The sequence below is a fragment of the Pleurodeles waltl genome, chromosome 1_1, assembly GCF_031143425.1.
Source record: "Pleurodeles waltl isolate 20211129_DDA chromosome 1_1, aPleWal1.hap1.20221129, whole genome shotgun sequence".
NCBI lineage: Eukaryota > Metazoa > Chordata > Amphibia > Caudata > Salamandridae > Pleurodeles > Pleurodeles waltl.
This window is the reverse complement of record NC_090436.1, coordinates 216,283,226-216,310,752: the sequence shown is the minus strand read 5'-3', so window position 1 is coordinate 216,310,752 and position 27,527 is coordinate 216,283,226. Positions and strand designations below refer to the sequence as shown.

Here is a 27,527-nt window from a genome sequence, read left to right as displayed (position 1 = left end):
GTTACACCGTGCACTTTCACAGTGAAGAGTGAGATGACCGAATGATCATTTCCTTGGGTGATGAGATGACTGAATGATCATTTCCTTGGGTGATGTCCCCCCATGGCAATAGAATGCTTCCACCAGGAGTCTTCATTTACACTGGTGCCAGCTAATCTCTGGGAAGGCTCGGTGGCACAAGTCACCAAAAACAAGGTAATCTTGAGCAGCATGTAATATTTCCAAAGCCTTGTACACTGCCTATTTGTACTTACTGGCCACAAAACTTTATAAAGAGCAGTAATTAAAGCCTGAGGACTGGACTGCAGATGGATGATAAGAACCATTCATGTAGACATCACTATTCAAAGAATGAGCTAAACGTCAAGACTCAATTTATTTGAAATTAAGAATACACAGGCATGGTTATTTCCAAGATAACTTCATCCCACAACCTTGGAAATTAAACTAAAAACATAAGATATGGAACAACCTAACCAGCACACTACTTTCTATATCCAGGTTACCTAACAAAGGCTGACCTATGGTTAGGTTAGCCCGAGCATTAAATAATAATGTTGATTCATATTAGGTCACTAATCCATCCGGCCCACACTAATATTAATAACATAACCCTCAGTGGCTGACAACCAAATATAGTGTAATAAACTTACACTTTACTGAGGGTCTTTTACATCACCCAGTACCTTAACAGCCAATACATCAGCAATTACCAACTGAAGAGCTCGGTGACATACTTCCGGTCAATTTAAGGACTCTAATCTAGTCTACCATTGTAGGCCTCACCCTGCTACACACATTTACCACTTCTCTACATCTCACAAAGACATGGAATGATACTAAAAAGCCCATTCCAGCAGATGTACTCACCTATTCTCTCTCCAACCATGCCTATTCAAGACTATATTAAAAAAAAAAAAATTACAAAAAAAACACTTACCATAATATCAGGGTTGGACAATTCAGTGCAACCAGTGAAGTAGACTATCATAAGAAATACCATAAAGGTACCTCCAGTGGGCCCTGCAGGGACTCTGACCTGCCAGCTTACTGGAAACAATAAATTCCCTTTCACACCTCTTCATCCACCACACTAAGCGATGTTTCTCAGAACACAATACCCATCCTCAGTGGTCATCACACTCAAAAACATGGAAATACTTCCCACACAGGGCAAAAAAAAAAAAAAACACAAAGTAACACTTTTTTTATCCTGCATGGTGTAGCTTGTTGTCCATGTTGGTAAGCGCTTCAGTGTCCTGCATTGGAGTAGTAATCATTTTTATTGCAGCTCAATCACAACCAAATCTGAAACCTGATTGGAAGTCACTGAGGTGATTAATGACACAGAGTAGGAGCTGGTTGTTAACAGATTAAGGATTTTGGCAAGGAGGGACTATGGGTAAATTAAGATCGCCAGGATCTGGAGTCTGTTTATTTAAAAGAACCTATACATGGGTCACAGGTTTAATTTAAGTGTATTTATTGTACCAGGTCTGTTCAGTTAATTAGAGGAGGTTTTTTTCTATCATTAATTTACTTGGTGTCTCAAAGGCATTTCTACTAGTGTCACTTTTTTCCCCTCTGTATATGAAGCAAAGCCATTCATATTTGCAGTCACAAACACGCTCAGATTGTTGCCAGTGTCACGGACATCAAGAAATGTGGCTAAATAGGTGAAACTGGATAGACCAAGCAAATATTAAACAATCTTTCTTGGCAACAATGATATCCAGGGTAACGCTTTCTACACAAATCGGGTTAATCAGGCCATTCGCAACTAGGTAAGGGGATGAGAGAAGATGGTGCTGTCCAATGCAAACTAAAGTCTGCAGCAAAAATGTGACTGTCATTGGAAGAGATTAGTTGTAAAGTGGTAACACTACGATGTTAGTCGAAGCAGTTGTGATCTCACTGCAGATGAGAGATTATTAATCCTGGTAGATCTGAACCCTGTACAGATTCACTAGAATATGAGAGGATAGTCCCAACTTAGTTGCCCCCCCCCCCCCCCCCACACCCCACCATCCCACAATACCCCAACAGTTTTACCTTCAATAGCCATACTTATAATGGAATAACCTGGTGGAGTAAGTAAATTGATACATTCTATTTCAGTTAGAAGCAACAGATTGAAGCCCATGTCAATAATACCCAGTGTTCTCTATTCTGGTTTACCTCGGACCTACAGTTATGCAAAATAGATGGCAATGCTAAGGAATTTGAAGTCTCATAAGGCGAGGACGCAAGAGTGATACCGATATTGTTTGTCAGTTCAGCCAGTCTACTGAGTCAAAGATTTGAACCGTGCAATATGGGTGTTGCTGGCATTCAAAATACCACTGGATGCAGTAGCATGATTAAATGGGCAATATTTGTATTGCTGGGGCCTGTGCAGATCTGGGGTTTTAATCCTTAAGAAAGGTAATAACTTCTCCAGGAAGAGGGATATGTTGTAGTCTGATCATTTTTCATTATAATGGAGAATTTACAATACACATTTAACTTGACAGAAAAATAGCAGCTTGCTATGTAAAAAAAAATAAATAAAAAAAAACACAGAATCGCAAACTGTATTAAATTGGAGGGTCACTATCAAAAATGCAGTTGCAGTGAGCAAAAGGCACAGCAGAGTAAATGCGATGGTTGACTGGCATAGCAAGAACCAATATACTCAATGAAAAGGAAGGGTAAACACAGGCTGCAGTATATGCCTACTGAAGAGAATCTACAATTGGGACAGGTGTATTAAAGGGACTGAGTTGTGCAAGTAGTAGAAGAGTTGTTGTAGAGTGTGGGATAAACAGAATGAAGGCGAAGAGCAACTGAGAATATTTTAAGGTGTTTTAGCCAGAGGTAGAGGGGTATGCTCAAGTGGGTACATCAGTAAAGAATAAGGGAAACTGATGGGAGGAGGGGATGCAGGAAATAACAAAAATAATACCCTGAAGGAGGAGTGAGAAGTAGCCAAAGCTGGATTGGGAGGCTGTGAGTCCCAGGTCTCAGGGTTTGAAATTATCTTTGTGGAGTTGGAGAGGCATGTTTTTGTGGGTAGGGTCATAAAAGATAAACTGAGAAAAGCAGGGGGAGTTCAGGAATAGTAGCAGTGGGTTAAGCATAGGTTCTTCTATTAAAAGAAATGGTATGGGAAGTCAGGTAGGACACAGTGATTGGACGTCCTCTATTTCCCACATGAGCATGGAGAAGTGGAGGGTCTTTTCAGAAGTCAGGATTATGATCTTCCTATTACTGAACATGAAGATAGATTGGTTAGGTGAAATACGCACTGACAGAGTGACAGTAACTTTCTGTCAAAAACGGATCTTAGACTTCAGAGAGATTGTCATCTTTCTAGAGCAGTTGAACCAAAAACAAATATGATAAAAAAGTGCAGTCTGTTTTTAAATTCAGTTCCTCGTTGGGAGATGCTAGTATAAGATTAGTGTTACAGGGTGTTTTCTCATAGCCCATGTTCCTTGAAACATTTTTCAAAATATTCAGAGGAGAAATGATTTTGTTAGAGTTGGGTACTGATTGAGTTATTCGAGATATTGTTCATAACCATCAGATTTCAGTCACAATTGCACTGGAAACCAGGCAAATAAGGAGGAGGAGAGGTACCCATGTCAAAACAGACCCTTACCTGCAATTCTTTTCATACTTCCCACTACCATTTAGTGCTAGTGGGCTCACTATATTTATAACCCCATACCTGTGTATACACTTTCAAATAATTTCATTAATTCTCATTTAATACATCAAGACCAAGTTTCAAATATTTATAAACAATTAAGGGAAATTAGTTAATATACATAGCTCAGATTATTACCTATTCATCAACTACTTCTCATATGTAAATCTATGACTGTGGCTCTTTCATTACTGAGGAAAAACAACATGTCCTTAGTTATTCTCCTACATTTAATCCTCTCTGTGTTTGATGCTACAGATCAATTATATAGCTTGACTGCAAATGTAATAATGGAGATAATTGAAGGTGAATGTTAGGAACTGAAAAATATTAACCTGTGCTGTATACATTTACCCACTATGTAAGGAAAATGACAAAAAAAATTGTAGACATTGGCAAATAGATAGAAATGGATAGTTACCTAAATTCTGGAACATGCTGAAGTTATACTAATGGTGACCTCAACAGTAATGCGCTCGCAGAAGGATCAAATTAGAATACCCTAAACGTCGACGGCAGCAATGCCATAGGGGCAGTAGACAGGAGATCAGAGATTAAAGCAACTGATAAAAAAATTTTAAAAAAAAAAAAAACACAAAACGTTTTAGAAAAGATGCTGTGAATGTGAGGAGACAATTTACATTTTTCCAGATTGAGATGATTAACCTCTTTGGTGCGGGCGTCGGCCACTGGCTGACGCCCACACACCCTCCCTGGTGCGGGTCACGATCAGTGGCCGACACCAGGAAGGGCATTAATAAATCCTCGGGTGCGTCGCACCCGAGGATTTGATTTTATTTTTTTAAAACTTCCCCCGGGAGACACGGAAGCTTCCGTGTCTCCCCCCGCCCCCCACCCGCCCCTTTGTGACGTCAGCGCGCCGCGAGGCGCGCTGACGTTTCAAAGGTGTTTTCCCCATCAAAGCAGGAAGCTTCCTGCTTTGATGGGGAAAACGGCCTTTTCCACGTTCGGGAAGGCCTCGTAAGAAAGGGGAGAGTCTCCCCTTTCTTACGAGGCCTTCCTGAAAGTGTTTCCTGGCCCCCGATCGCAGCACAGCTGCGATCGGGGGCCAGGAAACACCATTAGACACCAGGGATTTCACTTTGGGGGGGGCGGCCCCCCTGTAAAATGCCCCCCCCCCCCGGCATAATTTTATTTTATTTTTTTTAAAGGTAGGTGCCCCCTGGGGGGGGGGGAGGGGGCGCGATTGCGCCCCCCCCCCAGGGAATAAAAATAAAATAAAATGAAATGACAGGGGGTCGCCAGTGGGCAGGGTGACCCCCTGTGGGGGCAATATTTTTTTTTTTTTAGATGTTGTAGGGTTTCCCTGGGGGCCATTTTGGCCCCCAAGGAAACCATACAACAACTAAAAAAAAATATATGTATATATAGATCTAAATATATCTATGTATATATAGAGGTAGATCTATATCAAAGAGATTTATAAAGCGCGCTACTCACCTGTGAGGGTCTCAAGGCGCTGGGAGGTGGGGAACGGGGGGAGGGAAAAGGGGCTGGGAGGTTCACTGTTCGAAAAGCCAGGTTTTGAGGCCTTCCTGAAAAGAAGTAGGTTTTGGGTCTTGCGAAGGTGGGTTGTGAGGGCGTTCCAGGTTTTGGGTGCAAGGTAGGAGAAGGATCTGCCCCCGGTGGTGGTGTGTTTGATGCGGGGGACAGAGGCGAGAGAGAGGTCAGCTGAGCGGACGTTTCGTGTGGGGGTGTGGAAGGTGACTCTCGTTGAGGTAGGCAGGGCCTGTGTTGTGGAGTGATTTGTGTGCGAGGATGAGGATCTTGAAGGTGATCCTTTTGTCAATGGGGAGCCAGTGGAGGGATTTGAGGTGTGGAGAGATGTGTTTGTGTCGGCGGAGGTCGAGGATGAGTCGTGCTTCTGAGTTCTGGATGCATGTAGTTTGCGCTTGAGTTTTAGAGTGGTGCCGGCGTAGAGGGCGTTTCCGTAATCAAGCCTGCTGATGATGAGTGCGTGAGTGACAGTTTTTCTGGTCTCTGTGGGGATACATTTGAATGTTTTTCAGTATACGGAGTTTGTTGAAGCATGAGGAGGTAAGAGCGTTGATTTGTTGGGTCATCGAGAGGGAGGAGTCTAGGATGATGCTGAGGTTGCGTGCGTGGTTGGCGGGGGTGGGTGCAGGGCCTAGCGTGGTGGGCCACCATGGGGGGTCCCAGGTGTTTTTGTGTGGGCCAAAGAGGATTATTTCGGTTTTGCTTGAGTTGAGTTTCAGGTGGTTGGCTGTCATATATATATCACTTTTGTCAATATGTGTGTGGTTTCCCTGGGGGGAGAAGGGTCCGACTTGTCTAGTGGCAGTTTTAGTGCCATAAAGAAGCGCAGAAGGTTTATATGCCTACTGCAAAGAGCACATCTGTATTTTATGTAAATAGCTGAGTACATTAGTAAAGTCTATGGAGAGATGAAGGGCACTTTTGCTGGGTGGTAATGAGGGAATCCGAGGAGGAGGGAGTGGGAGCACCAATAATGATTGTTGGACTGGGCGCAGGAGGTGCTAAAGACTGTGACGAATGGTATGTGACAAGGTGTTTTTTGAGTGTCTTGAAAGTACGTGCTGATTGAGGGAAGAAGCGCAGGTAAGGTGGCCTCTACTGTTGCACGTATCTCACACACACCATCGATTTTGTGACTGTCTACGTAGGCTAGTGTTTTAGACCTACCGTTTAGCCAATAGCAGAGATGGCATCTTGATGGATGACTGCTGCCTGCACTCGGGTTATAGAGGACCGCTCTGACATAGGATCAGAGACTGAGACATCAGATACTGAGACAGCATCTGAGGGATAGGACAATGGCGCAGACTCTGGGAGTGATTTTTCAGTCAGTGGAGTCCCATTCGAAAACTCCTCTTCCAGTACATTATGAGGGAGGTGATGAGGACAGTCCTGCTGTCCGTTCGCAAGCTGTTCGAGCAACTGGGTAATAGTGGGTTAGGCCAACCCAGAGAGCAGGTGAATGCGGCGGCAAGCAGAGAGAGAGTGCTCTCTTGGGAGCTCCCCAATTTAGTTCAGCCCCAAATTCCACCACCCAAATCATATTGTGGAGACATCAAAATTGTCTATGGCAAAACAAACTGGTTTTGTAAGGCAGGCACCTGTGTTTTTGGTCCTGGATTCGGCGGCCATATAGAGAAACACACTAAACCCAAACATTTCTGGAAACTAGACATTTGGTGGAGTCCACAGAGGTGTGACATGTGTGGATTCCCCAAAGTTTTCTTACCCAGAATACCCTGCAAAGCTGAAATGTTGAAAAAAAACTCAATTTTTCTCGCATTTCTGTCACACAAACTACAGGAATATGCTGGGATCCACAAAATTCCTATCACCCAGTGACTCCTCACCTGTCCTGATAAAAACACTACCCCCCCTTGAGTGCCTACACCTAGTGCCTGTGTCAGGAATGGATCACCCCAGGGTCAACAGCTGCCTCACGTAAGGACCAACATTGACCGTTGTGTGATCTATTCCTGTCGCAGGCACCAGGCCTAACCACACAAGTGAGGTATCATATTTATCGGGAGACTTGGGGGAACGCTGGGTGAAAGGAACTTTGTGGCTCCTCTCAGATTCCAGAACTTTGTCACCGAAATGTGAGGAAAATGTGTTATTTTAGCCACATTTTGAGGTTTGCAAAGGATTCTGGGTAACAGAACCTGGTCCGAGCCCCACAAGTCACCTCATCTTGGATTCCCCTGGGTTTCTAGTTTTCAAAAATGTGCTGGTTTGCTAGGTTTCCCCAGGTGCCGGCTGAGCAAGAGGCCAAAATCCACAGGTAGGCACTGTTTTCTATGAAAAAATGTGATGTGCCCACGTTGTGTTTTGGGGCATTTCCTGTCGCGGGCGCTAGGCCTACCCACACAAGTGAGGTATCATATTTATCGGGAGACTTGGGGGAACACTGGGTGGAAGGAAATTTGAGGCTCCTCTCAGATTCCAGAACTTTCTGTCACCGAAATGTTAGGAAAACTTGTTTTTTTAGCCACTTTTTGAGGTTTGCAAAGGATTCTGGGTAACAGAACCTGGTCCGAGCCCCGCAAGTCACCCCTCCTTGGATTCCCCTAGGTCTCTAGTTTTCAGAAATGCACAGGTTTGGTAGGTTTCCCTAGGTTCCGGCTGAGCTAGAGGCCAAAATCTACAGGTAGGCACTTTGGAAAAAACAGCTGTGTTTTCTATAAAAAAAATAGGATGTGTCCATGTTGTGTTTTGGGGCATTTCCTGTCGCGGGCACTAGGCCTACCCACACAAGTGAGGTATCATTTTTATCGGGAGACTTGGGGGAACATAGAATAGCAAAACAAGTGTTATTGCCCCTTATCTTTCTCTACATTTTTTCCTTCCAAATATAAGAGAGTGTGTAAAAAAGATGTCTATTTGAGAAATGCCCTGCAATTCACATGCTAGGATGGGCACCTCGGAATTCAGCGATGTGCAAATAACCACTGCTCCTCAAAACCTTATCTTGATCCCATTTTGGAAATGCAAAGGTTTTCTTGATACCTATTTTTCACTCTTCATATTTCAGCAAATGAATTGCTGTATACCCAGTATAGAATGAAAACCAACTGCAGGGTGCAGCTCATTTATTGGCTCTGGGTACCTAGGGTTCTTGATGAAGCTACAAGCCCTTTATATTCCCGCAACCAGAAGCGTCCAGCAGACAAAACGGTATATTGCTTTCAGAAATCTGACATCGCAGGAAAAAGTTAGAGTAAAACATAGAAAAATGGCTGTTGTTTTCAGCTCAATTTCAATATTTTTTTATTTCAGCTGTTATTTTCTGTAGGAAAACCTTGTAGGATCTACACAAATGACCCCTTGCTGAATTCAGAATTTTGTCTAGTTTCCAGAAATGTTTAGCATTCCGGGATCCAGCATTGGTTTCACACCCATTCCGGTCACTAACTGGAAGGAGGCTGAAAGCACCAAATATAGTAGAAATGGGGTATGTCCCAGTAAAATGCCAAATTTGTGTTGAAAAATTTGGTTTTCTGATTCAAGTCTGCCCGTTCCTGAAAGGTGGGAAGATAGTGATTTCAGCACCAGAAACCCTTTGTTGATGGCATTTTCAGGGAAAAAAACCACAAGCCTTCTTCGGCAGCCCTTTTTTCCCCATTTTTTTTTGGAAAAAAACAAAATTTTCACTGTATTTTGGCTATTTTCTTGGTCTCCTCCAGGGGAAACCACCAACTCTGGGTACCATTAGAATCCCTAGGATGTTGGAAAAAAAGGACGCAAATTTGGCGTGGTTAGCTTATGTGGACAAAAAGTTATGAAGCCCTAAGCGCGAACTACCCCAAATAGCCAAAAAATGAGCTCAGCACTGGGGGGGGGGGGGAGGAAGGCCCAGCAGCTAAGGGGTTAACCCATCAGTCTCATTCACAAGCAATTCTGAACTGTTTATGGAGGAAGTGTAAAATCTCACATACATTTTTTTGACATTTCTTGTTGAAGTTGAAGTATTGTTTTGGTTTTTGTTTTGACAGGCAAACAGTTTCAAGACCTGTGGCTAAGCAGCCAAGGGCTTTTTCAAGGTTTGATAATATGCTGGAGCTATATGTGAATCAAAATGTGGTACAATTTCCTTTTTATTTACGTTATCAACAAGGCAACAGACATTAATGAAAGTAAAGAAAGAACCCGGTGCTGTACTTTCATTACAGGACTATCAGAATTCTATTAAAGTAGTCTAATGTAACGATATACGAAAGTTTCAAGTCAGAGTTAGCATTCTTATAAATTATAATCAACTTAAAGCAATATACAAATTATGTGTTTCAGGCTTTGATCTAATTAGAAATCTGTTAAAGAATTATATGGCAAAGCTCAATAACCCCCAACTCAGTTTTAACATACAGAGAGCATGGAAATTCTACTCCCAAAATAGTTACTGGCAAGAGAAAATTATCACTCCACCTCCTTAAGGACTGCATGAGTCCCCCCATGGCAATATATGTAGCTGTGTCAGCCTGGTATGTGTTTGAAATAGAATGTTTCAAAGGGGCCTAAATGTTCTTAGGACGTGAGGCAGCTGGAAGAGTCTCACCATAAATAAACACCCTTAAGGCAATCATCAACATGAGGGGAGTGGACACTAACCTATTTAAGCACTACTCTGCATTTGGCTAGCAGGCCAGTAATAGCCACAAATTTAGGTTTGGGTCACATCATAAATATATCCCATCAGCAAAACCAGAGAAATAAAATCAATATGAAGAGAAATCATGATACTGAATTTCTCAATGACCTGTGACCAAAATATAACAATCCGAGGACATTCCCATGCTAAACAGGAAAAAAAATGACTTTTGGGGCCGAGCACCTGGCTGTGTTAATCTGCTTCAAAACCCACTTAAAAAAAATCTCAAACTCCAATACAGAAATTATAGTGGAGTAGTCCGTGTTTGCAGAGCAGTTTATATACAATAATGCCACATCACAGCATTAACGACCACTTGAACGCCCACCTTCCACACAAGCCTCACTTTACAGACAGGAACCAGTCTAACCTCTGAGATTGTAGAGTCTAGTGAGTAGCTTAGGAGAAGACTTTATGGAAATTATCAAACCCAGAGATGAGAATGAGTAACAGGCTCACAATGTATGACAACTTGAAATAAATAATAAAAAAAATATAGTGTAGATTTTCCTCTCATTTCCTTGTATTGACTCAGTGTCTGGTATGAACCCTCATCACATTAGTTGCACATCGTCGTCAGCTCAACATTCTTTAAATGTGTTTCACTTTACACTCTAGGGAAGCTGACAAAATAGGATGACCCACCAATGGTAACATCAGCATATATGTTACCTAAAATTTGCAGTCGGCCCTGCATATGCCAGGCATACACAGTGGAGTGCACCACATTACTGTACAAAGTGTGAGGTATAGGTTTAACAACTTTTGTTTTCAGTGTATCAGCATCTATTGAGAATGCGGAGTACCTGGGTCCCACATTAAACCAGCTATGAACGACTGCCCTGTGCCACCCAGTAGTAGAGCTCAACATTCTGTAAGGCAAATCCACCCTCTGTAAAAAGGAGATTCTGAGTATTCCAATTAATGTGAGGTTGTTTACCTGCCCACATACATTTTATTAAAAGCGTTCTGTTAGAGAAGTATTTAACAGGCATCATAAATGGGATGTCCAAAAATACATATAGCTATTGGGGAAGAATGAAAATGTCACTTACCCAGTGTACATCTGTTCGTGGCATCAGTCGCAGTAGATTCGCATGTTCTGCAATAGCTCGCCATCTGGTGTTGGGCCGGAGTGTTACAAGTTGTTTTTCTTCGAAGAAGTCTTTCGAGTCACGGGACCGAGTGACTCCTCCTTTTGTCTCCATTGCGCATGGGCGTCGACTCCATCCTCGATTGTTTTTCCCCGCAGAGGGTGAGGTAGGAGTTGAATTGTAGTAATAGTGCCCATGCAATGGAGTGACTAAGTATGCACTTATTTAAGGTTGAGATGATACATATATAAATAATTGAAGGTAACTTCCAAACTGCTACAGGCTCCCGGGGAGGCGGGTGGGCACATGCGAATCTACTGCGACTGATGCCACGAACAGATGTACACTGGGTAAGTGACATTTTCAGTTCGATGGCATCTGTCGCTGTAGATACGCATGTTCTGCAATAGACTAGTAAGCAGTTATTTCCCCAAAAGCGGTGGATCAGCCTGTAGGAGTGGAAGTAGTCTGAAATAATGTCCTTAATACGGCTTGACCTACTGTGGCTTGTTGTGCGGATAACACGTCTACACAGTAGTGCTTGGTGAATGTGTGAGGCGTAGACCATGTGGCTGCCTTACATATTTCTTGCATTGGGATGTTTCCTAGAAAGGCCATGGTAGCACCTTTCTTTCTGGTTGAGTGTGCCCTTGGTGTAATGGGCAGCTGTCGTTTAGCTTTAAGGTAGCAGATTTGGATGCATTTAACTATCCATCTGGCTATACCTTGTTTTGAAATTGGGTTTCCTGCATGAGGTTTTTGAAATGCAATAAAGAGTTGTTTAGTCTTTCTGATGTTCTTTGTTCTGTCAATGTAATACATTAATGCTCTTTTGACATCTAATGTATGTAGTGCCCTTTCAGCTACGGTATCTGGCTGTGGAAAGAACACCGGAAGTTCCACTGTTTGATTTAGATGGAACGGTGAAATAACCTTTGGCAAAAATTTAGGATTGGTCCTTAGGACGACTTTATTTTTGTGTAGTTGTATAAAAGGTTCCTGTATAGTAAACGCCTGAATCTCGCTTACTCTTCTCAGGGAAGTAATGGCGATGAGAAATGCCACCTTCCAGGTTAGGAACTGTATGTCGCAGGAGTGCATGGGTTCAAAAGGTGGACCCATAAGTCTAGTTAGGACAACATTTAGGTTCCATGAAGGAACAGGTAGTGTTCTTGGTGGTATAATTCTCCTAAGGCCCTCCATGAATGCTTTAATGACTGGTATTTTATATAGGGAAGTTGAATAGGTAGTCTGCAGGTATGCAGATATTGCTGCAAGGTGAATCTTAATGGAAGAGAAAGCTAGGTTAGATTTTTGTAAGTGAAGCAAGTAACCCACTACATGTTCTGGAGTTGTGTGTAATGGTTGTATTTGATTAATATGGCAGTAGCAAACAAACCTCTTCCATTTACTTGCATAGCAGTGCCTGGTGGATGGCCTTCTTGCTTGTTTTATGACTTCCATACATTCTTGGGTAAGTTGTAAGTGCCCGAATTCTAGGATTTCAGGAGCCAGATTGCTAGATTCAGCGATGCTGGATCTGGGTGTCTGATCTTTTGGTTGTGCTGTGTCAACAGATCTGGCCTGTTGGGCAATTTGATGCAGGGTACCACTGATAGGTCTAGCAGCGTTGTGTACCAGGGTTGCCTTGCCCAAGTTGGTGCTATCAATATGAGTTTGAGTTTGCTTTGACTGAGTTTGTTTACCAGGTAAGGAAGGAGAGGGAGAGGAGGAAAAGCGTAAGCAAATATCCCTGACCAGTTCATCCATAGGGCATTGCCTTGGGATTGTTTGTGTGGGTATCTGGATGCGAAGTTTTGGCATTTTGCGTTCTCCCTTGTCGCAAACAAGTCTATCTGAGGTGTTCCCCAGAGTTTGAAATAAGTGTTCAGTATTTGGGGGTGAATTTCCCATTCGTGGACCTGTTGGTGATCTCGAGAGAGATTGTCTGCGAGTTGATTTTGTATCCCTGGTATAAACTGTGCAATTAGGCGAATTTGGTTGTGAATTGCCCAATGCCAAATTTTTTGTGCTAACAGGCTTAACTGCGTGGAGTGCGTCCCTCCCTGCTTGTTTAGATAATACATTGTTGTCATGTTGTCTGTTTTGACGAGAATGTATTTGTGAACTATTATTGGTTGGAAAGCTTTTAGTGCTTGAAAAACTGCAAGAAGTTCTAGGTGATTGATATGCAGTTTTGTTTGATGTACGTTCCATTGTCCTTGTATGCTGTGTTGATCGAGGTGTGCTCCCCACCCTGTCATGGAAGCATCTGTTGTTATTACGTATTGTGGCACTGGGTCTTGGAAAGGCCGCCCCTTGTTTAAATTTATGTTGTTCCACCACAGAAGCGAGAGGTAAGTTTGGCGGTCTATTAACACCAGATCTAGAAGGTGACCCTGTGCTTGAGACCACTGTGATGCTAGGCATTGTTGCAAGGGCCTCATGTGCAGTCTTGCGTTTGGGACAATGGCTATGCATGATGACATCATGCCTAGGAGTTGTAATACCATCTTTGCTTGTATCTTTTGTGTTGGATACATGCGGTGTATGAGGGTGTTGAAATTTTGAATTCTTTGTGGACTTGGAGTGGCTACTCCTTTTGATGTGTCTATTATGGCTCCCAGGTATTGTTGTACCTTGCGTGGCAGAATTTTGGATTTTGTGAAATTGACGGTGAACCCTAGTTTGAAGAGGGTTTGTATGATATGATTCGTGTGATTTGAGCACTCTATTAACGAATGGGCCTTGATTAGCCAGTCGTCTAGATATGGGAAGACATGTATTTGCTGTCTTCTGATGTGTGCAGCGACTACCGCTAGACATTTGGTAAAGACTCTTGGTGCGGTTGTTAATCCGAAAGGCAGTACCTTGAATTGGTAATGTATTCCTTTGAATACAAACCTTAGGTATTTCCTGTGCGATGGGTGTATTGGTATATGGAAATAAGCATCCTTGAGGTCTAAAGTTGCCATGTAGTCGTGCAGCTTTAGCAATGGCAATACTTCTTGTAGTGTGACCATGTGGAAGTGGTCTGATTTGATGAAAGTGTTGACTACTCTGAGGTCTAGGATTGGTCTCAGTGTTTTGTCCTTCTTTGGTATCAGAAAGTACAGTGAGTAAACTCCTGTGTTTATTTGTGTGTTTGGCACTAATTCGATTGCATTCTTTTGCAATAGTGCCTGCACTTCTATCTCTAGGAGATTGGAATGGTGTGTTGTTAAATTTTGTGCTTTTGGTGGTATGTTTGGAGGGATCTGTAGAAATTCTATGCAGTAACCATGTTGGATAATTGCTAGAACCCAAGTGTCTGTAGTGATTTTCTCCCATGCTCTGTAATAATGACCTATTCGTCCCCCCACTGGTGTTGTGTGGAGGGGGTGAGTGACATGTGAGTCACTGTTTAGTAGTAGGGGTTTTGGGGCTTTGGAATCTTCCTCTATTTCTAGGGAATTGCCCTCCTCTATATTGTCCCCGAAAACCTCCTCTATACTGTCCTTGGTAACTGGACGGTGTGGCTTGTGAGGTGCTGGCTTGTGTGCTTTGACCCCGAAACCCCCCTCGAAAGGGCGTTTTACGGAATGAGCTGTAATTCCCTCTGCTCTGCGGGGAGTAGAGTGCGCCCATGGCTTTGGCAGTGTCCGTATCTTTTTTGAGTTTCTCAATTGCTGTGTCCACTTCTGGACCGAACAGTTCTTTTTCATTAAAAGGCATATTGAGAACTGCTTGTTGAATCTCTGGTTTAAATCCAGACGTTCGGAGCCATGCATGCCTTCTGATAGTTATAGATGTATTAATTGTCCGTGCAGCTGTATCTGCAGCGTCCATGGAGGAGCGGATCTGGTTGTTGGAGATGGCCTGTCCCTCCTCAACCAATTGTTTTGCCCTATTTTGGAAGTCTTTGGGCAGATGTTCAATGAGATGTTGCATCTCGTCCCAGTGGGCTCTGTCATAGCGCGCAAGTAGTGCCTGGGAGTTCGCGATGCGCCACTGGTTTGCAGCTTGTGCTGCGACTCTCTTACCAGCTGCATCAAACTTGCGGCTTTCTTTATCTGGGGGTGGTGCATCTCCAGATGTGTGAGAGTTGGCCCTTTTTCTAGCTGCTCCTACAACAACAGAGTCTGGTGGCAGCTGTGTTGTGATGAAAGCCGGGTCCGTAGGAGGCGGCTTATACTTTTTTTCCACCCTTGGTGTGATTGCCCTACTTTTGACCGGGTCCTTAAATATGTCTTTTGCGTGCCGGAGCATACCAGGGAGCATAGGCAGGCTTTGGTAGGAGCTGTGGGTGGAGGAGAGTGTGTTGAACAAGAAATCATCCTCGACCTGTTCTGAGTGGAGGCTTACGTTGTGAAATTGTGCTGCTCTAGCCACCACCTGAGAGTACGCGGTGCTGTCTTCTGGTGGAGATGGTTTTGTAGGGTATGCCTCTGGGCTGTTATCTGACACTGGGGCGTCGTATAGGTCCCATGCGTCCTGGTCTTGGTCACCCTGGCTCATGGTGGTGTGAGCTGGGGAGTGTGATGGCGTTTGTGCTGGTGAAACGTTAATCACGGGCGGAGGAGAGGGTGGTGGTGTAACTCTTTTCACCACTTTTGGTTGTGGTGCTTGTTCCGTCTGGAACTCCAACCTTCTCTTTCTCCTAATGGGGGGAAGGGTGCTTATTTTCCCTGTCCCCTGCTGAATGAAGATACGCTTTTGCGTATGGTCCGCATCAGTTGCTTGTAGCTCTTCCTCAAACCTATGCTTCTGCATTTGGGAGGTTAGCGAGTGCTCTTCTGTATAAGAGCCTGAAGCTGGGTCGCTTGCAGTTTGTTTCGGCATCGAAACTTTGTCTGCGTGTTTTTTCGGCTCCGAGGTGACTTTTTTCCTTTTCGGGGCCGAAACCTCTCGGCGTCGATCTGTTTCGGTGCCGCTGTCTCGGCGTCGAGCCGTGTCCACACCGGCATCTCGGTGTCGAGGCTTGTCTCCAGCACTTTCTCGGTCCCGAGAAGGCTGCGTGCCGGTGTCTCGACCGGAGTCGGACGATCTCGGCACCGTTTGGGCCTTTTTCGGTGCCGACGGTCGGTCACCGATTTTATGGGTTGAGCCATGGCCTGGTGGCAGTGGCGTCCCCTGGGCCTTGTAAATGTTTCTTTGTGTGGTTTTCGACGTCTTACTCACGGTTTGTGTATCGTCGAATCCTTCGGAGTCTGAGTCTTGGATCGAGAAGGTACCTTCCTCTTCCTGTTCCTCGAACTCCCGTCGGGCTGTCGGTGCGGACGCCATTTGAAGTCTTCTGGCTCGACGGTCTCGGAGTGTTTTTCGGGACCGGAACGCACGACAGGCCTCGCAGGTGTCTTCGCTGTGCTCAGGTGACAGGCACAGGTTGCAGACCAAGTGTTGGTCTGTGTAGGGGTATTTATTGTGGCATTTGGGGCAGAAACGGAAAGGGGTCCGTTCCATCGGCGTTCCTCAGCACGCGGTCGGGCCGACCAGGCCCCGACGGAGGATCGAAAAACTACCCCGAAGGGCACCGGAGCTCCTCGATCTTCGATGCGGTGTTGAATGTAAGTACGCCGATCCCGAACGCAACAATACCGACGAAAATCTTCCGAAATTAACTATTTTTTCTGTTCCGAAACTCGGAGCGACAGGAACACGTCCGAACCCGATGGCGGAAAAAAAACAATCGAGGATGGAGTCGACGCCCATGCGCAATGGAGACAAAAGGAGGAGTCACTCGGTCCCGTGACTCGAAAGACTTCTTCGAAGAAAAACAACTTGTAACACTCCGGCCCAACACCAGATGGCGAGCTATTGCAGAACATGCGTATCTACAGCGACAGATGCCATCGAACATATAATTTTAATTATTGGTATCCTTCAAGCTATCAACAGATGTAGTGGCAGCCATTTCTCCACAGCCCCACACTCACTTTAGGAGAAGAGGATAGTTTCTCCTAATTGCCAGCAGACAGTCAATATGGATCCTAACACCCAAATAACAGACAGGATCCTCATTCCACTGTAAGACAGTGGAAACTGGTCTGAGGGGTGCTCATAGTCAGCAGAATCTTGACTGATTTTTGTCCAATTGATCAATTCCCAGTCTAACCATGATATCTAACATTTTACTAATTTGCAGAACAAGTAACAGTGAAACTCAAAGTATGGCCCGGGGGGGGGGGCGGCGCATTCAGCATTCCTGACCTTTGCATGTGGCTCCCTGCACTGGACACCTGTTAAATCTACTCAGCACTAACATTATAACAATATTAAATAAGTGTGTGTTTAAAGCAGTGGTTCCCAACCTGTGGTCCAGGTACCCTAGGGGTCTGCGAAGCAGCCTCAGAAGAAAAATCAATAATAATAACAGATTAGGTCCCCAGATTTCAGTATTGACTCGGTTGGGGAGGGGAGGGGGGGGAGGGGGGGGGGTTGGAGTCCCTCAGATTACAATAAGGATTCAGGCTCCCCAGGTTCCAGTAGTGATAACGTGGGGGTCCACAGAAGTCCTAAGGTTGGGAACCACTGATTTAAAGAGTCAAAAAAAGGAAAAATAGGTTGTCCTGCACCACTTAACTTTAAGAACACCTTTATTTTCAAAGCCATCTTGCAGCAAATGTGTCAAAAAATATCATAAGGTCCATTTCATCTCAGTACAGATTATATCAGTGCATTGATAAATATTTTTGTTTTTTAGCACTAGTTTTCAAACTTGAAGTTAGAAACAGTCACTCTTCCCCACACACTGACAACATTGCCAATAGTGATCAAAGAGGCAAGTCAGTTATGTCCACTCTGGAGTCCTATTATACATAAACATTATAGTTTAATAAATCAAACACAGGAGACTTTTGCGAAGTGCGCAACCTAAAGTCATCTATTTTCAAGGTACTCCTATGCAATGAATAAAAAAGAGGGAAAGTGAAATAAAACAATTTCCCATAATCACAATTTGGGGAGGCTGGGATTGATCCCAGGTGTTCCGGTTTGACATTGTGTTAATCAGCTACTAGCTGTACATGTTTTGTCGTCGTTTCTCCCCCCCCCCCCCCCCCAACCTTCCAGTCGCCTCCCCCACATCCAAGACCACCACCCTGCTGGCATCAATGCGGACCTCAGTCACATCACAGACCAAACTTTGTGGCCCCTGGGAAAATGTTTGCGAGTACCCATGAATTAATAGAGCAATGAGCAAATTATATGACCCAGACTTATCTAATTACAAAGTCATCCGTTTATAAAGATCTGGTGAATCATCGACCATGCATATAGAGTCCTCTCTGTGTACGATTTTATCCAATATTGTTTACAAGGGGTTCCACTGCCACTGCCACTGCGAATGCAGGGGACAATGGGCATTACTGCCTTGTGCCTCCTCTTAATCTGAGTTAGTGGGGTAAACTACACATTAATCCGGACATGTGCTATTTGATTTGTGTAGAACATAGAGATCCAACCAATGACACTATTTCCTAGACCCATTCTAGTTAGAACTGCCATTACATAGGTCCAGTCACAGAATCAAAAGCTTTCTGTGCTTAAGAATTTGGCAATCGCTTGTATAACAGGGTCGATCTGTTGTGAAAGAGAAAAGAAAGTATGTAGGTTATCCAAAGTTGATCTGCAGGGAATGAAACCAGATTGTTCAGCGGAGACCAGAGCCATCATATACTGGCAAAGACTATTTAGCAAGATTTTGGCTAGGATTTTGGTATCTAAGCTGAGCAGTAATATTGGTTCGCAGGATTATCTGGTTAAAAAAAATCTGAATGACCATTCAGCAAAGAGAAATTTGCCTAAATCTGCTAGCATCACTCTAAACCTCAAGGAAATAAAAGGAGAAAACATCTGAAACAGTCTTGTAAAATTGTGTTAATCCATCTGATCCTGGTGCCTTAACTCCTGGGAGGAATTGAATAATGCTTTTATTTCCTCAAGGTGAATGGGGTTATTGCACAGTTAGCACTCCTTTAATTCCATCCTTGCCAAGGTGGTCTCCACCAAAAAGTCCTGCATAGTGTTTGCTCTATAGAGCGCAGGTACCGGCTGGGGGCAGAGTGTAAAAACTAGTGAATTGTGATGGTGAATTGTTGTCCATGAACCTGTGATCACTACTATATCCCTAGATGCCCACCTAGGATTCACTAAGCGAGCATGTCTGTCCATTTCCCCATACTGCTATGCTCTTGCACACTAACCTAGAAACTAAATATCCCTTCCTGCTACTGTTTGTGTTCGAGGGAAGCCGTAAATTCTTCACCTGCCGCTAATCCCGCTCAGAGTGCACTCTTCAATTCCAGAAGCTTAAATCTACTCTCCAATGTAACTAATGGGTTGTCAATTTATTTCAATACCCCCACACTGTTTCGACAAACACTGGCACCTCAAGTATGCCCCAAGGCCTTCCACACAGTGTAATACAGTGTGACTGAGCCTACGTTGTCTGAAGAATATTTCTCAATGCATTTCTGAATTCTTCTCTAAGACCCCATTCCATCAGAGGGGAAAAGCCAAGGCAATTGGGAAGTATGACCATACACCTGTACTGTTGACGGTGTGGGAAAGTGTTGTAGAAAGTGTATGAGGGATCATTCTGCAGTCTACAAACCTGGTACTGATTTTCCTCAATCAGCAATAATCTATGCATCATGTACAGTGAAGTAGAACAAATATTCCTATTTGTGGGATGCAAGTTGCACTATTATGTATCGTTGAGCAGGATGCTACAATTATCTTCAATGTCTGGGTAGTGCTCGAATATGATCTAGTAGACAACGTGAATCTATCAAGATGCCAATCTAACATGGAGTTAAAGTCTCCCACGCCCCTCGCCCCCCCCCCCCCCCCCCATCTCCCCAAAAGTGCATGAGCCAAAGGGTCCATCTTAGCAAACACATTGGCGAAAAACCTGAATTGTGTACATATGATCCTAAGTATTCACTAATAGTACTGGCCCCTTTCCCAGCTTATCACTAAGAATAAGATTACAGAGAAAGGACTTCACACTACACATTTTTCTAATTAATACTGCTACCCCTCGAAGATTAATTATATGATAATAAATGGCTGTGTGGACCCTGACCCTAAGCAGAGGCAAACGTCTTAGTACAGTTTTTAAGATGATCTCCTGTAGTAAAACATCAGCACCCGTTCTATTATGGTATGGCATAACCAGCCTTGTAATTTTGCGGTTGTTCAAGCCTCTCACATTCCACATCACAAATGTAACCGCTGAGTGATGCATTCTCTGCCTGAACCAGTCATCAAAACCCCATACAAATATATGGGTCTACTGCAATGTACTTCTAGTAAGTGTTTGCTCCTCCCCATCATAAGAAATAAAAGGTATTCCTTGTGTAAATATATAGTACCGCAATTCAAACAGAAACCCTTCCCAGTTATACCCTTCCTCCATTGTGACACTGAAAACCCCAAACGTGTGAAATAAACCCCCTCCCATCTCACAAACATTCACTTCTACGTGGGGGGGGGGGGAGAGAACACTTTGCAAATCAAACTTGGGCACAGAGCACGGAGGCAACCAGCAGTTAACAAGTTGAGGCTGCTCCCTCACCGCTTCCCAAAACCCAGTTAGCTACATCCTTCTCCACTTACCCGACAAAATACCTTCATTTACATGAGTATCAAAAGCCTGTGCCACACTGCAGGTCTAGAGTTCGTGACAATTCAACCAGTTAGCCAATAGCAAAATGTTTAATAAGTAAGAGCACTCAAAAACACACATACCATCATAGAGACAACGATCAGTTTCAGAACATCGGACCTGTGGGCATGTGATACCAGGCGTTTCTGTTGGACTCTAGTCCTTCCTCAGTTACAAAGCGGCAGGTACAGGGGTATCTGCAATTGTGGGATGCTGCTTCATACAAAAAGACTGGTCCATTAACGCTGCAAAGCCTGTTTAAAGAAGAATTTGAATGCCACAAGTTGTTACTGAGCATGCCGTGTCAAAGTAGTTTGCTACGACATGCAACTTTTTGTCCTAATTATAATCATCACTCAAACATTTTATAAAAAGATGCGGAAAAAAAAGTTTCAATTTAACAATATAAACACTTTCAGGAGGTTCTTAAACTTACTTGCTCTACCTCACGGTTTCAGCACCACTGTCATAAAACCTCAAAATTATGGTGTTCATGCAACCAATCTCCTTTGTTACGGTTCATCACATCTGCTTGTCCTATACTTGGATAAATAAGTGAGCAGCACTGTCCACAAGTTTGTAGGACACATACCTGAAAGTTTTAACAAGAACTTTAGCCCTGCCCAGTCTTCTTTTGGATTGATCGATATGGTTAAGAAATGCTTCCATCTCTGCTTTTAGGTCATTTTTTTCCCCCCCCTTTTCAGTAACCATACCCAAGATCACGAAATTAGCAATTAGTTCCATTGCAGTTCTTCAACGCTGCCACCATACTTCCAACCAGATGACTGGATCAAAAATTGCATTACAGAGTGGATGATACGCAGCATATATCCAATGGTGTTTAAAATCACCACTCATCGTAATGAGTTACTGCCAATAAGTACATCTTTACCACATTCTGGATTCAAAGGTTTTCTATTCTATGCCATCTTTTTGGTTTTTTAACTGATCATTTTTAGTGAGGTCAGAAAGGCCATTTCATTCTTGGCCAGTCCAGACATGTACAAAAGAGTGGCATCCTTCCTCAGCATCAGGTCTTAAGCCTTTAGGGAGGGAAAGTGGTGTTGCCTAGATTTCTTTTTCGAAATCTCAGTTATCTGAAAAACCACACTTTATTCTCCCTTCTGAAGCTACTGCCATTATCTTTTCTAGAAGTTACAGGTCACTCCACTAACAGAGGGGCGCTCAGAGGCAACAAAGCCTGCAGATCACTACATACAGCTACACCAGACACTTCTGGGATGGTCGGTCATCCAGGACATGGACAGATTCATGAAAACACCACTTCTAGGAAAGTGAGAGGTGCCTTAAAGATTGAAGTCCCTCCAAGTCGAGTAGGATCAGCAGAGTGTATGGTCCCTCACCATTATCGATTTTTAACACCCACACTACTCTGCCAGTTTCTCCAGGTTGTTTCATTCACCAACCTAACCTGCAGTACAGCAGTATAACTTTCTGTACACTGGATTCATTTGAATGATTAGCTTTCATTTTCTCAGCAGAAGTAATATTTATTTAAATTAGATAATGGTCTGATCAACTTGAAAGTGTGCAATTTGATACAGACCTGCATTCCTCCTTTCCTACAACATGGTCAAGAATATGACCAACGTAGTGAGTTGGTACCTACACTAATTGGATCAACAAGCAATACCGGGGGTGAGGAGCCAAGATGGCGCCGTAGTCAGACGCGTCTTGTGGGGCTCCGAGGCGGCCGCCAGAAAAAGAGATCCTGCAAGCAGTAATTGCCCCTTCGGGACCGCCTGCGAAGGAGAGAAGGGTCCCTATACCCTCCGATCCCCTTAAATCCTGCGAGGTCGGCCGAGAAACGGAGAACGGCCCCTCGAGACGGAACCGGGGAAAGACAGGTTGGGCCTGTCTAAAGCAGCCTGTAGAAGGAGGAGAGAGCGGAGGAGCCCGAGTGCGGGGGTGTCGGCGGATCCTGACGCCCGAGACACCCGCCCAAGACACCCCACTGGGAAAGGGACTCGAAGGCTCCTGAGTGTTCTGCATCAGCCCGATGGTGAGATTGCAAAAGCTGTGCCGGGCGAGGCGCAGATATTGGCTCCGGCTGCGCAGTGGGGAAGAGAGGAGAAATAGGCCTGGGCCCCGGAACTGAGGAGGACACTGGGATGAGGGAATAAACAAACAGCCCCTGGGGTGACGGAGAAGGTCCCCTACCCTACCTGGGTTGGTGGAGCCAAGCGCGGCAGTGCTGACCGGGCCTTGTGGAGCGGAGTCGACGAGTGGCTGGCGCAGTGCAGCGGCTCCGGCGGTCGAACAGGGTGGCCACGCTTCGGGTGGACAGCGGACCAGGCCCTACGACATCCTGGGGCAAAGAAGAGAGATTTAACTAGGAGGCCCTGGAGGGGACAGAGGGCCAGAAAAGTGCATGGTGTTAGCTGAAGCGCCCCGGAACAGACCGAAGAAATATCACCTCCCCGATCAGAACTTGAAAGTGCCCGCTCCAGGGGGTGAGTGAAGAATGCTCCCAACGGGGAATATATGATCGACTGATGTGAGAGCGCAACTAGACACATCTGGAGCGGAGGGTGAGATCGACAGAAGATCCTCCCCCCCCCCCCCCCCCATCATGAGATTCAGTCTGAAGTGACTACGGGAGCTGATCATGAATGCTTGACTAGGACGTAAGAGAAAGGTGGACTTGGAGGATGCAGCCTCGGGTGGGACCCTCCTCCCACTGAGAAGTAAGGCCTGAGGAAGCCCCCAGGAACAGGAGGGAGGGGTGCAAACTATACACTGCAAAGTTTGAAGAGGCCTGGCGGCCTCAGCTGCAACAGACTCCGTAGTGTTTTGAATGGACAGAGTCGGGGATAGCGATAACGCAAGACCCAGGATCCGCGGCCCGGAACGGCCTCGGGGACGGCGGTAGCAGACACTGGATGGCACGAGACAAAAAACCCAAAACACCCCGCCAGGGCAAAATGGACAGATACACAAAAGTGATTACCCCGCCAGTCTCGGTTGCGGAGGCCACGCCCACACGGACAACAATGCGCTCCTACTGGCGATACAGGCCTCTAGGGGTGCCCTTGAGGAACGAATGTGTGAGGTGCACTCAGAGGTAACACTGCTCAGACAGGACTTACGGAAAGTAGCTGAAAGGGTCGCAGCAGCAGAGGCGCATATATCAGAAGTAGAGGACACTGTCAGAAGCCTAAGGAAGGAAGTATCGGAGCTCAAAGTAATTAACAAGGATGTAATGTGGCGCCTCGAGGACACAGAAAATAGAGCCCGCCGTAATAATCTACATTTTGTGGGATTTGCTGAAGGGATAGAAGGAACGGACATGAATGGCTTCCTCATGAAATGGCTGAAGAAGACCCTACCGCTGGAAAAGTTGTCGACATGCTTCATAATAGAGAGCCCATAGGGCACTGGCTGGGAACCTCCCTCCCCCAAGGTGCTCCCTCCCAGGCCAGTGATAGCCTGTTTTCTTAATTACCAGGATTGAGACACAATCCTAACGGAAGTCCGAAAGATGGGAGAAATTAGGCATGAAAACTCGAAGATACTAGTCTTCCCGGACTATACTAGAGAGGTACAAAGACAGACAAAGGCGTGCCTTTGATGCGGTCAAGGTCAGGCTCCGTGGCCTGCAGCTTAGATATATGCTCCTCTTTCCGGAGAAACTAAAAGTTATGTTCCAAGGGAAAACCTTCTTCTTTCAGTCCCCCGAGGACGCCTGGGACTGGATTGAGGAACGGCCCCAGCTCAGGAAGGATGAGACTGCGGAATCTGGCAGGACACCTAAAGAAACTGAGGGGGCGAAACCCAAGGAGTGGTCCATCCTGGTGCGTAGGGGCAGAAGAAGACAGAGATTGGGAAGAAATACGCCCTGGAGAAATCCTAGAAGAGCTGAAGGAAGAGCAGACACTACAGACTCGGAGGGAAACTATGATGAAAGGAACCGGTCACAAAATGAGCAATATGACGCTGATCAACAGACCCCAAATGGAAGGCCTGGTCAGGGGGAGAGTTCCCCTCACCCATTGCTGAAAGCCATAGACAGGATGGAGGTTGAAAGAGACCCACAGACACTTAGAGAATCGGAGGGGCACCTGCAAGATTTACGAAGTTAAAGGATGGAGAGCCGTCTCTGCCCTCCTCCGAACCCATAAAAAGACACTTCCCCGCATCCAGGGGTGGTTTGAACATTTTTCATAGTTATACATAGTAAGGGACAATAAGGGGCAGAAGGGAGAGCTACAGACCTCCAGACTCTAGTGGGGTTGGGACATGGAAGAACAAGCTCACAGGGACCCATGGGAGGTAGGGCGGGGGGAGAGAGGGGTATTTAGTTGTCAATGGTTGTTCTACGTATTGTTTACGTTAAGTTTTCTAACTACCTCAAACACACAGTCAGTTATAGCTCAATCTCAAGGGAAAAGAGAGAACCCCTACAGAGCACAGGGTGGTGACACCGGAGACCCCAATTGGTCGAGTACTCATAATGAAAAGATCCAATATACGAGATGACCTCCAGACAAAGGAATAGGGTGACACTCCTTGAGAGTGAAGGGGGATTTAGCGTCCTCGCATGGAACATAAATGGACTAGGAGATAAAGAGGTCTAGTCTCCCAATATATCAAGCGACAGAAACCAGACATAGTATTCCTACAAGAAACTCACCTGAAAGGTACAAAATGTGTTTTTCTAACAAGAGGCCCCTATGTAGTACTTGTGCATGCAGGGTACACGTCAGGTTCTAGAGGGGTGGCAATACTGATTCGCAAGACTCCCCCCTTTAGGGTCACATGTAGATGGGAGGACACGGACGGACGCTTTGTAGGAGTAGAAGGCGCATGGGGACGACGAGAAATCCTGCTCATAAGCACGTATGCCCCTCCGAGATTACAGGGCCCTCTCCTTGAAAAGTTTGCAAAGAAACTATTACTATCGTCCGCCACCCTACATATCCTGGGAGGAGATTTTAATGATGTAATGGACCTAACACTAGATAGATCAGGGGAAAAACGGACAGTAGGTCAGGGCACCCCACTGTATGATTTTGCAGCCTCCCTAGGAAGTCTGAGAAAAGAAAGAGCTGGAGACTGAATCCATGGGACATGCAAGATGGAGAAGTGGCAAGAGGTTTAAGACTGGACACTGACCTCTACTTTGAGGAAAATGAAGGGTCAGTGAAGTCGGCAGTGATTTTATGGGAAGCCTACAAGACAGTGCTTAGAGACAGTGTGCAAAACCTGGTTGTCCAAAAAAGACGTAGAGATAATAAGCAATTAGATGATATGGAGGCCAAACTTCTAGAGCTAGAAAAGGCGGCGGCACATACGCCCACAAGCCCATTACTGAGACAACAAGAGCTAACAAAAGTGGAGTATAAGGAGCTAGCAGAGAAAGAGACAAAGGCCCGCCTTAGAACAACGCAATGTAGACTGTATGAAACAGGGGACAAAGCTGGGAAGCTTCTGGCATGGCTTGGAAAGAAAGAAAGGGAAGCGAGATGGGTCCAAGAAATAGAGACACAAAATGGAGCTAGGGCTACTGAAGATAACGGCATAGCGGAAACATTTGCAGGCTATTATAAAGAATTTTATACAGCAAGACCAATGGCAGAAATAGATTCCATTACTACATACCTAAATGGGATAGCCATGCCGGTATTACTCAGTGGACCGAGAAGAGTTAGAGGAAGATATCACAGTGGAAGAGATATCTGCCGTGTTAGCGAGACTAAGACCGGGTAAATCACCGGGCCCGAACAGATTCCCGGCCGAAATCTTTAAAAGCTTCAGAGAAGCACTGGCTCCTCACCTATTAAATATGTACCAAGAGGCCCGAGAGCAAGGGGTGCTCGCCACAGACCTACGAAGGTTTGAGATAGCAGTAATACATAGAGGGTAGACCTAAAGATAAATGTTCCTCATATAGGCCGATATCCCTGTTAAACGTGGAGGTCAAGGCTTTAGCTACTGTGCTGGCATCCAGGATGCTTAGGGTCATCTCTTCACTAATACACATGGACCAGACGGGCTTCATACCCGGAAGGTCTACAAGACATAATTCTAAGAAGAGCACACATATGGCTTGCCGCAGTGATGAATCGTCCAGAGCCCCACTTATTTCTGGCATTGGATGCGGAGAAGGCTTTTGATGCAGTGCACTGGCCATTCTTGATGGAGACCCTGAGACGATTTGGGTTTGGCCCAAACTATATCAAGTGGGTACAACTGCTTTACACAGGGCCCACAGCCGCGGTTAGGGTGAATGGAGTCGTCTCCTCCGAATTCCCCAATGGAAGGGGAACGAGACAGGGATGCCCTCTGTCCCCCCTGTTATTTGCCCTCACACTGGGATCCCTAGCGTGCAAGATCAGAAACCCCGATGGCATAACTGGTTTTAGATTGTGATCGGAAGGAGAAGAGGAGGAACGCATTTCCCTATATGCGGATGATGTTCTCCTCTACATCACTCGTCCTGAGATCACACTCCCAAGGTTGTTTCTCCTGATAGAGGAGTATGGTAGACATTCGGGATGCTGCATTAACTGGCACAAATCGGTATTATATATATACCACAACAAGGGACATCCCTCCCACCTCTGCCAATGCAATTACAAAAAATGAGGGAAGGATTTAAATATCTAGGAAAATAAGTAACCCATGAAGCCAGTAGATGCCTCAAACGAAATATAGGGAGGATGGCGAGAGAAAGTAGCAGTGATTTCGATAGATGGAAAACACTTCCCCTGACGTTAATGGGCCGAGTGGCAATGGTAAAAATGATCTCCTTACCAAAGTTCCTATACGCTTTACAAAACACATACTACCAAATCCCCAACAGCCAATTTAGGGCCATAGAGAGGGATATCAGACTTTTCCTATGGGAAGGAAAACACCCGCGAGTTGCTCTAACTATGCTACAACGCTGTCAATATGCGGGTG

The 27,527-nt window shown here is 45.1% G+C and overlaps 1 protein-coding gene across 17 annotated transcripts in view; it reads right to left on the bottom strand.

Annotated features, from left to right (window-relative positions):
• The window catches only part of NIPBL (NIPBL cohesin loading factor), a 1,341,000-nt gene that overhangs the window by 1,252,402 nt on the left and 61,071 nt on the right, over positions 1-27,527 (bottom strand). Inside the window, exon 1 of one of the 17 annotated variants that reach the window (XM_069221110.1) lies at positions 20,681-20,750. The exons of the other annotated variants lie outside the window; for them this stretch is intronic. The gene's annotated coding sequence lies outside the window, so the exon portion shown is untranslated. Of the gene's footprint in view, positions 1-20,680; positions 20,751-27,527 lie in introns of those variants that run through there. 17 annotated transcript variants of the gene reach the window in all.